Consider the following 10,734-nt stretch of genomic DNA (forward strand, 5'->3'; position numbering starts at 1 on the left):
TTTCTTTTTTCAACTGAAAATTAAGAAAGTGAAACGTGTTAACACATTTAAATATGAGCTTTAAAGGGCTCGTAAAAGTGTGGCCCCTTTAAGGGCAGATAGAGATCTGTCAAAGATTAAATGTATTAACATACATAATATGTATTTCATGCATTTGTATAGAAGCCAGTTAAAGTGGGAAAAATAAGAAGAGTACTAAGATTAATGAAAAAAATGAATCCCATGGTAATTCATAATTTTTTCAATAAAGTTAAAAAAAAAGACAAACTATATGATAAATAAGTCTAAAATATGAGTTCAAAGGTTAAAATCATGAAATAGAAAGTCAAAATTATATAATAAGTCTATATTATGAGTTAAAAGTTGTAATTATGAGCTAATAAAGTTAAAATTTTGAAAATATAAACCCCACCAAGGCATCCCACTGACTGCATAATTACATTGTTACAGCCATTTGATGTTTCGTTGGTTGTTTTTCCGTTTTAAATCATCTCCAGCTGCTTCAGTTGTTTAGCAGAATGCTGCAACTCTTTTTTACTGTGAAGCTCCAGAAATGTTTTGTGGACTACGAGACTTCAGCTGACTTTATACCCGCATGGAGGGAGGAGATGATGACTGGCTTTTCATCTTTGAGTGAACTGTTCCTTTAAAGGCGGAGGAAATTGGTGTGTTTCATAATGTCCGTATAAACCATCATCACAGCAGGAGCCAGTCGGCTGCCTTTTTAAAGAAACTTGAAAGGAATCAGGCTGCAGGCGTCTTCTGTGAAATAAAGAAAGAAAGAAAGAAATTCAAGAAAAAGGAATAAATTCTTCACCACGAGCACTGATCCCACTGAGCCTACAGGCAGTGACATCGTGCTGCATGACGATGAATGTTAAAGTGTCCAACAGACTTCAGTGCCTCATCAAACAGCACCAAACACACCAGACAAGTATGAAATATGAATTATATAGAGTCAAGGGTAGAAGAGACTTCAGCAGTGTAGCCACCTCCGGACGCTTGGAAATGTTTAATTCATTGGAAAAACAAAGGACTATTTGCATAAAACAAAAAAACAAAATGAAGCTTTCTTTTGAGTCATATTTTTCTGTATGATTGTCATTAAAAAGATAAATGTTCACTGATGCCTTCAAGTGCAGTCGTTCCTCGCGGGAACGACTAACTCACTGTTTTTCAAGTGGAAATCCTCCAAGAGCTGCAAATTCACAAGCGGAGACAGCAAGTAATCAGGCTACATTTACTCAGTTACAATTCTGAGGTACATTGATTTCCATTTTTAGGTTACAATATTGTTTCTACTACATGTTTTAGAGGGAAATGCTATACCACTATATTTATTGAAAAAGGCAATAAGCCAAGTAGTACAGCAGGTAATAGAGGATGTGGCTAAAAAAAACAAAACATAATAATTTATATATTTTTTTGTATTTTTCATTTGTAAAGTAACTAGTAACTAAAGATGTCAGATTATTATTTCCCCCTGAAATATAATATTAAGATGTATAAAGTGGCATGAAAAGGAAATACACAAGTAAAGTAAAGGTACCTCGTATTTAACTAGTACAAAACTTCAGTGAAAACCAGTCACATATTGATTTGTAGTCAAATGTGTGGGTTGTACGTGAAGGCAGCACTGGGCAGCTCCCTGCAGTTACCGCCGCCGCCGCAGGGCGGCACTGCTGCACACAAACAGGTGCTTTTAAAATGTTTATTTTTGACACGATTATATTAAGAAAGCTATTATATTGAGTTTTATTCTAAATGTTCTATTTTAAATATGGTATTTTATAACTTCCCTCCACACCACTGTCCAGAAGCTGGCGATTTAAAAGTCGTTTCTAAACCGACAATAAAACTCAAGAAGAAGACGACGGAGGAGAAGAAGAAGAAGAAGAAGAAGAAGAAGAAAAGGGGGAAAAAATGGCGGGCTGAACAAACTGAAGTTAGCTGGAAACAGATTTGACATTTCGGTTGTATAAAACAGGTAAATGATGACACAGACTCTTCGTAGTGTAACACTGATGATAAAAGCGAAGATTTTAAGATGAAGTCGTAAAAATTGACCGATTCTGGAACCGACGTCGATGCTAACGTTATGCTAACAGCTGCCCCAATTAACTCACCTGTCATACAAGCTAACAGCTAGCTCAGCTACATCGACCTGGCGTGATTGGGAGCGATGGCCGCGGTGAGCTGGAGGGTTATCCTGCTCCGAGGAGGAACAAACACCTGGTCTGAGGTAAGACACCTGTTAGTGTTTAATGTTTTTTAATGAGCAGTGTGTCCATTATATGATCAATACTTTGATGCTCCATAAGCAATGGAGAAATGTAACTAAGCACATTTACTCAAGTAGTTGGAGTACTTGTATATGGATTCTAGTTTCTGCTTTACTTGAGTATTTCTGTTTTTGAACCCCATATGCAGTTTTTGCGGTTGAGGTTGATACTGATCGATATATTGGTCGATATGCGCTAATTTCTTTTGCAGTGATCCATCAAATGTAATAATCAAACAGTTGTAATGGAGGCAGGAGAGTTTACAGATTAACAGTAAACTGTCATCAGTGCACTGAAACAGTAAACCACAATGTTACTGTAATAATTATAAAATCAGCCCAGAAGCTTTTTCTGCTTTGTGTTCTTTAAAAACAAAAAGTTTTCACGTGGGCCGATATTGACAACATATTACCCCTACAAGTGAAGATCCCGTGTTAAAAGATTAATTTGGTCAAAGTAAACATCACCCATTCAATAGTACTGAAGTAAAAATGGCTCAAAGTATCTAATAATACATGTAGTTTAGTATGAAAAAGTACATTTCTGACAATAAATTAAATTCAGTATCAAAGGTACAAATTAAAGTGAATTATACATGTATGTATATACTGTATGGGATTATAGATCTGATATTCAGCATTTTTTTAATGATCAGAATCTGTGTATTGTTTTTTGTTTGTTTTCCTGTGTGACTGTTACTAAAATAAATTAAATTAAAATTGCCATTTGATGCAGCATGTAATCTGTAAAGTAACTAGTAAAAAAAGTACAATATTTGCCTCCAAAATGAAGTGTATTGGACGTGTAAAGTAGCAGAAAATGGGAATAATTAAGTAAGTAGTACAAATATCGAATTGTACTTAAGTAAAGTCATCATTTACTTCCATCACTACTTCTACTCACTCAGAGGTTAATATATTAAAGAGAGAGAAAATCGTATTGCGATTATTTCGACAGATACTGTGATATGAGTCATGATTGTAATGGTAACTGTAATTTAACATTTTATTTTCATTGAGAAATAAAAATCTAGAGATGATGATGTGAGTCCAAACAAACAAACAAGTCACTTGTGTCTGTAGAAAAAAACAACTTTGCTGGTTCGTCTCTGTAGCTCAGAAATGTTTATAATTTCATCTTTTGAGAAATTTGCCTTCATCAAAAAAAATACATATACCGACTTCTTCTCCCACAAGTGTAAATTAGGTCATATTTTCAGTGTGTGTGGCTTTTTGTAGCTGTTTGAAAGTGGGAGTGATATTAATTTTATAATTTTTCTTGAAAACTGAATTATTTAGAAACTCCTGTATTGATATAAGCGAGTGAGACTTTATAGAAATACAACGCAGCTCTCTTTCAAAAGCTGCGGCTGATGATGCAGTTTGTGATTACATGTGAAATAACTTTCTATAAATGAAAAAGAGAGTGATGATTATTTTTCTCTCTCAGCTGCTTTAAGGTTCAAACTGTCGGCGGCGTCTCTGTGAGCGACAGGTAGTCGAAGCGAGCGGCAGCCATTAGTGAGCTGATAATGGAGGATGATTGCAGTAATCATGATGATCTTACATTACATCGGTGCTGGATGCTGATGCTCCGGGTCAGACCCGGGCTACAGACTCTGATTACAGTCTGCAGATATACAGTTTAAAAAATAGGCCAACTAAACTCCAACAGTTTCTTTTAGCTCTTGAACAATTTACAGCACATTTTTTAGTTTAAAGATTTTTAATGGAAGTTCCTCTCAACCAATCACTTTGTCCGATGCTCAGATATCTTCAACACTCTGACGCTCACGAATTTCTTGTCAAATCTTTATCAATTTTATTAGCAAAGAGGAATGGAAAACATAAAGGCTGATCAGTTTATGCTAATTAAATAACTTTAATTCTGCCACAGCTAAAATAAAAAGGTTGGCTCTTCTCTGGTCAGTGTGCTCTCTGCAGCGGGAGTCTAAAATCACATTTAATAGATGGACAGAAAGTTTATCTGCAAGTATTTTGATAACCAACAAAGTGTTTTGTTTGTTTATTTGTGAAAAACACTCGCCACTCTAATGGGAACATTTGCTGCTTTTCTTCTTCTCACATTAGAGTAAATGGATATTTTGAGGGTTTAGGTTGTTGGTTGATGACGTCACCTCGTGTTAAAGGATGTTGTGGAAATTTTTTCTTAACTGTTTTCTGATATTTTACAGACTGAAAGATAAATAATCGTAGAAAATGATATGTAGATTAGGGGTGTTTAATATTGTGATCTACACGATAACCGTGATATAAAAAAATTAAATATTGATATCGTGTTAATAATACATGTGAATATCGTTTGGATATTTGGATTTTTGTGAATGAGTTCATCTGGTTGCCTTTTCAATAGTAATCGAGAAGTTGATAGTAATAGTAATTACATTACATATATTTTGTACACTTCTTTTACAGTTATGGTCACAGACTCCCTGCACCTGTATTTAAATGAAGGTTTATTTTCCCAAAAAAAGACAAAACACAGATAAAAAAACTAAGTTTGTCGCCAATAATCTGATATCACGACAGCCCTAATGCAGATTTACCATCTGAAAAATCTGCATTTTATTTTCTCAGTTGACTCTGTTGCTATTCCTGTTAATGTACAGGTTAAACCAAGTCTCTGTCCAGTAAAGACTCTTACTAAGGCTGCACAATTATTCGAAATATTATCTAAATTATTGCCAAGTGCAGTATTGAAATTACAAGCAGCTACCCTTGTTTGATAAAGGCCAAAAATCTGCGTTATAATGAAGTACTGTCGAGCTGCAGAGATGTTCTGACCTACAAATCTTGTGTGTTTGGAACAAACCCCATCAAATGTCACATTATCAGGATTATAAACTGTTACGCAAAACTATCATTCCTACTAATAATGATTCACATTGCGATCGGAGTATCTGTCAAAATAATGGCAGCAATATGCTTTTTTAGTTTTTATTGTGCAGCCCTTGTATCGACCAGAACCAGAGCTAAAAGAAAGTGAATATAGGATTTTATTTGGACGAATTGAATTGGAAACAAACACAACTCCAAACGATTGATCATGTTCCTCCATAAGTTTACTCTAATGGGAATGAACTGAACTCGGTGCCTCCCTGGAAGGAAGATCTGGAAAATGGTCACCAGAGATTTCTAAGTGATCTGTGATTAATGGATTATATCATGATGGTAAAAAAAAAAACAGCATTATGTTCTGTCAGTCATCCTCTGCCTCCTCAGTCTTGACGAGTGTTGGCGTCTGTTCTTTCAAACCGGTTTTCACAAACAGAAGCTGATGTGTTTTTAGAGAATAGTTGTGACTCATTCAGATCAGTGAAGATCAGATATAATGGCTGCAGCGTCTTTAGGCCAGCGGAGAGTTCAGGCTCACCGCTCGTCGGTCTGTCAGTCAATATAATGACTGTCGTTTGAAAGGCCTCCTAACTTTATCCGTCTCAGTTTAGCCTTCACAGCCTCACAAAACACACGCACACAGTTTCAAAAGTTTCATTATGCCTTCTCTGTTTTTCATCCGTCTTCTCAAACATAATAGAAATTAATTTAAAACCGGGAAAGACACTTACACAAGTCATTTCATATCACTTCACCACGTCATGGATTTTCTTGGAAAAAAAAATCATGTTGAAACTTCTATTAAATTCATGAGACTTGCAAAATCCTACAGCTGTACTCCAAATACTTTATTATTTCTGAACAAACCAAACCATTACAAGCTGTAACTTCAAATTTCCAGAACCCAATGAAAACAGGCTCAGTGGGTATCGGACAGATGTAAAACCTTGAAGTCAACACAATACGAATGTATGAAAAATTAGCTAATTTTAAAAAATGATGAAGCAGTGATGCAACAACTTTGAATTTTTTATAAACATGCAACATGTGTTTCATGGAAATTAAAAAATCTACGTCAAAATAACCCAAAGAGTGGGGTTTTCAGCTCTGAGGCTATATTCAGCAAGATCTGTGGAAGTCTTTGTTTTTATTTAGGTCCAAATAACTTCTAGATGTCAAAGAGCTACATTAATACGACCCAGAATCAGGTTCTGGTTGCAAGAAAGTGAAAACGAGTGGAGATGTGAATTTTTAGAAAATGACAGATTCTTCGTTCTGGTAAAACATGACTTCCTGTTATTAATTTGATTACTGTAGTCATTCAGCAACAATTATATAAATAAAAACATGTTGCTAATTTTCCTTCTTCCTTTTAGATATTCAGGACAAATTTCAACCAAATCCAGTGAAAAATCAGCGCTCAGCGTACAGATACAAAGGATCACTAAGATGCTGATATTTAGCTCAGAGGGCCAAACTTTTTAAATTTATGTATGAAAACAGTTTTATGGAGTACAGCTGTGGGGGTTTGCAAGGTGCCATGAATTTAATAGAAGCTTCAACATGAATTATTTAAAAGAAAATCCTTGACTTGGACTGGACTTTGGTCTCGTTGTCATGGAATGACTCAGTCTTATGCCCGTCTGTGTGGTCGGATTATTTTCTTTATCGATTTGTTCTGACAGCCCACAGCCTCTGGGTTCATCACACTAGAGGCTGAGACGGGTATTGACATTATTATCAGAAGAGAGAGGTGATAGATCAGAGGGGAAAAACTCCCAGCATGCCTTTTGTTCTCGTGGCTTTTGAAACGGGGAGGAGAACAGGGGCTGCTGGGAAATGTATGAAAGGGATGTGGAGACAGATAAAACCTGACACGGATCTAAAAACCAAACATGTCAAATGAAACGTCCATAAAAGACAGGAGTTCCCTGGACGAGGTAAACACTCGATAGGAGAAAAACCTTCATCGAGCTGCTCTCTGGTTTATATCGTATTTGTGTCTCAGGTGGCGGAAATGTAGAGACAAACAGAACAACTCGGTCTGACAGGATGAGTCAGACGAGGGAAAAGTTTCAGCGAGGAGAAAATAACTGCAGAGGTCGACGTGAAACAGTTTGATGCAGTCTGTGTGTTTTAATGAAGGATGTCTGCTCAGCTGGGACAAAGCGTTTAAAACACATGGGGGGGAAATGTTCCCACAAGGTTGAGCTGCAGTTTGTTATTATTTGGTGACGTTAGTATTCAATGCAGGTGTAACGTAACGCTCGAGAGGCAAGAAAGGAGGCTGCAGAGTATGAAGTGAAGTTTATTTGATTTCATGTTCCAGTTCTTTGGTTAGTCCTTTAGATAATTGGGCTGGTTGAATGTAATCATGACGTCCTGGCTACATTCCTGATTTATTCTGACAGCAACCAGCTGAAATACAGTTACAACACGTCACCAAGAACAAAATTAATGACATCATTTATATAATTTGTTCATTTGTAGGTTGAAAAACAGACAATATTGATTAGTTTTAAATATTTCTCGAAAGTCAGACAGGTGAAATTTGGTCTAAACGAAGACGTCATTTCAACACATTCAATGTTTCATATAAAATATCTTAAATGTGAAACTATAGTCACTTTGAAAAATCAGATTATTCAGTGTTGACCAGGTGTTACTCGTGACATCAGACAGTGTTGTGGACATTGAGACCACAGAGTGATGAACGCTAACAGAGACGGGATGCTGCACCAGAGCCAAAAAAAATATTTTACCGGCAATCAGACACAAAAAACACTGATGCAGATAATAGCAAAAATGCTGAATATCAGCCCTGATAATCCATCTACCCCGTATAAAGACATCTTCTGATCTCTACAATGTACAAATAAAGGCCCCGGTGAGTTCAGTACAGTCGGCAGTGCACTTTGTTCTGTGAAGGACTCTGAGAACAACTGCACTTTTCCCCGTTGGTGTTCTTGTCTGCAGGTTAGATAAGAAGCAGACTAGCAGGAAAACTAATGTGGGTTGTTATTGTTCAAGGTTTATGGCTCTTGTGTTGTGTAGCAGGCTGCCATCGTCTTCCTTTTTACCTCAGATTTCTTTCACAAAGCGGTCGATTATATCTGCTACTTCACATCCGTCATGTACTTTCTAAATCTGTTCAAGTCTTTTATGCTATTTAATTACATAATTTGTATTCAAAACGTTTAGTCGGTTGTCTCAGATATTCGGATTCTCAATGTTTAATTCAGAAGGACTAAGGGTTGCAAATATACAAAGCTTTCTTTAATAGATAGTCGGCGGATTTAACAACAGTTTAATCATTGATAATATAAATGAGATACGTTTTTCCATTAGAAAGCTGTTTACTGACATGAGCTGTTCAGAGCAGAATCACATTAGGAGTTAAAAGAACAGATAAAGAAACACTGAGTAACTTGAATGATGAACTCAATAAGACAAAAGAACGACTTCATTTATTCAACAAAATGCAACCATATTATAGCTGAAATGAAATAATGTAATAGAATGTCTTTTGTATTTTTTAAAATGACAAATTACCTTAATTTTGTATTTTTATTTGATTATATTTGACATGCAAATATTTACTTTTTGAAGTATTTGTGTGAATTTAATCTGTTAAAATCTTAACACCGATTAATCAACAACCAATCAATTAAACTTTATTTACGGTGTATGTATGTATGTATGTGTGTGTATGTATATATATATATATATATATATATATATAGCACATTTCAAACAAATGAAAATGAAGTTCAAAGTTCTTCACGAGTGATTGAAAATAAAGATGGGATATTAAGAAAACAAAGATGGGTTTAGAGACTGATGCACACCAGCTGGAATAAAATGAAAAGTTAAAATAATAAAAGATAAAAACAACGATAAAGATAAAATAAGTATAAACAGTAAAACCATCACAGTATAAGACATTACATAAATGAAGTTTAGTAGCTGTAGTTCAGTGTATACGGAGTCTGAGTCCTTGTAGAGGAGCAGCGAAGCCTCCACTGATTGGTTCAGGTTCAGTTTTTCAGTGTAGACAGAATAGAAAGAAAAGTCAAGGAGAGTGTTTACACTGAAGCAACTGACGCATGATGCAGCTGAATGCAAGAGAAATGTCCTCTTCAGGACGGTACAGGCAGTAAAGGGCAGGAAGGCTCGACGTCACAGTGAGAAGTGAAATGTCAAGGAGAAAAATGTAATTAAAATTTCCAGTGAAAGAAACTGAACCGCTGGATATTTTGTTAGCTGCGTCTTTGTGCGCCGTCTGTTCTGGACTGTTGGTGAATGAGCAGAGTTTAATTATCTGCAGTCTTTGTCACTGATGTGTTGTTCACTCTCTGTTGTTTGGTTTGCATTCACTTTACCTCTTTCATGTTGTTTTTTGTAAAGACAGAGAGAAAGAAGAGATGATTGAAACTCGTTAACAGAAAGGTTTAATTCAACTCCAACTGTCAGGCTGCAGAATTGTGACAAGAAAATATGAAATATGGTTTTAAGAGATTGGACTGTCTGAATAAGAAGCACTGAATGAGAGAGGGACTACATGAGCCGTCACTGTGAGTAAATGTGCCAGGGTGAGTGGATAAACAACTCGACGTGCGTAAAACGGACGAAAATAGACTTGAGACGTAAAAATGCTTCGGGTCAGATTTAGCATGAATGAAACACAAAACCAGACAACTGATGTTGACAACTAGATTAAAAAGTGCATCTTCACTTGTAGACGCGCGACTGAAAAGTGAGCTGAGACTTTCTGTGTTGGCAAAAAGTGATGGACATCAGCTTTAAGCACACAGTGCTCATCTTTTAAGGCTGGCAGTGTTGTAGTTCCCAAAAATGTAAGATATCGCGTGAAAATATTACTTTGGGAAAAGTGGAAGTCATTCATACAAATAGTATCTGAAGTACTTAAGTATCAAAAGTACAACTAAAAGTACATTTAATGTATATATGTAGGGATGCATGATGTAGATTTTTTTCAGCCGATACGATAACCGATAATTACCTGACTCTCATGGCCGATACCGATAAAATAACTGATAATAGAAACAAAGATTTTTATGCTTTTTCTATGCACAGCTGAGTCTGAGAAAGCCCACGATGTAGTGAGCAAAGAGGGTTTACTTGTTATCCACAGCTGTGATCAGACTTCCTGTTGTTTTTCTTGTAAATAGAAATAAATAAATAAAGTGTTGACACCAGTGACTGTGGCACACTACACTCTACATCGCGTGGCTCTACACAGGTGCAGCAGTTTGACAATATGAGCGCGTCATTAGCGTGTTTGTTGTTGTTCTTCTCTGTTTTTATTGGCCGCTCACAAAACAATGTTAAAGGTGCATACCGCCACATACAGTGTGTAGATGCTGCACTTAATCTGCTGATAACCAATAATGTAAATTTTGGGTCAATAATTTATCTTTCCGATATATATCCTGCATCCTTTATATGTATGAAAATATTGTATACTTGGGTTGACCAATTATCAGCTGTGATATTCAGCATTTTTCTGATTATCTGAATCAGTGTTTATTTTGCCTGCTCGACCATAAATGTTAATTTAAAAATGCACTCATGTG

Source organism: Pagrus pagrus, assembly GCF_965226575.1.
Source record: "Pagrus pagrus genome assembly, chromosome: 7".
Taxonomy (NCBI): domain Eukaryota; kingdom Metazoa; phylum Chordata; class Actinopteri; order Spariformes; family Sparidae; genus Pagrus; species Pagrus pagrus.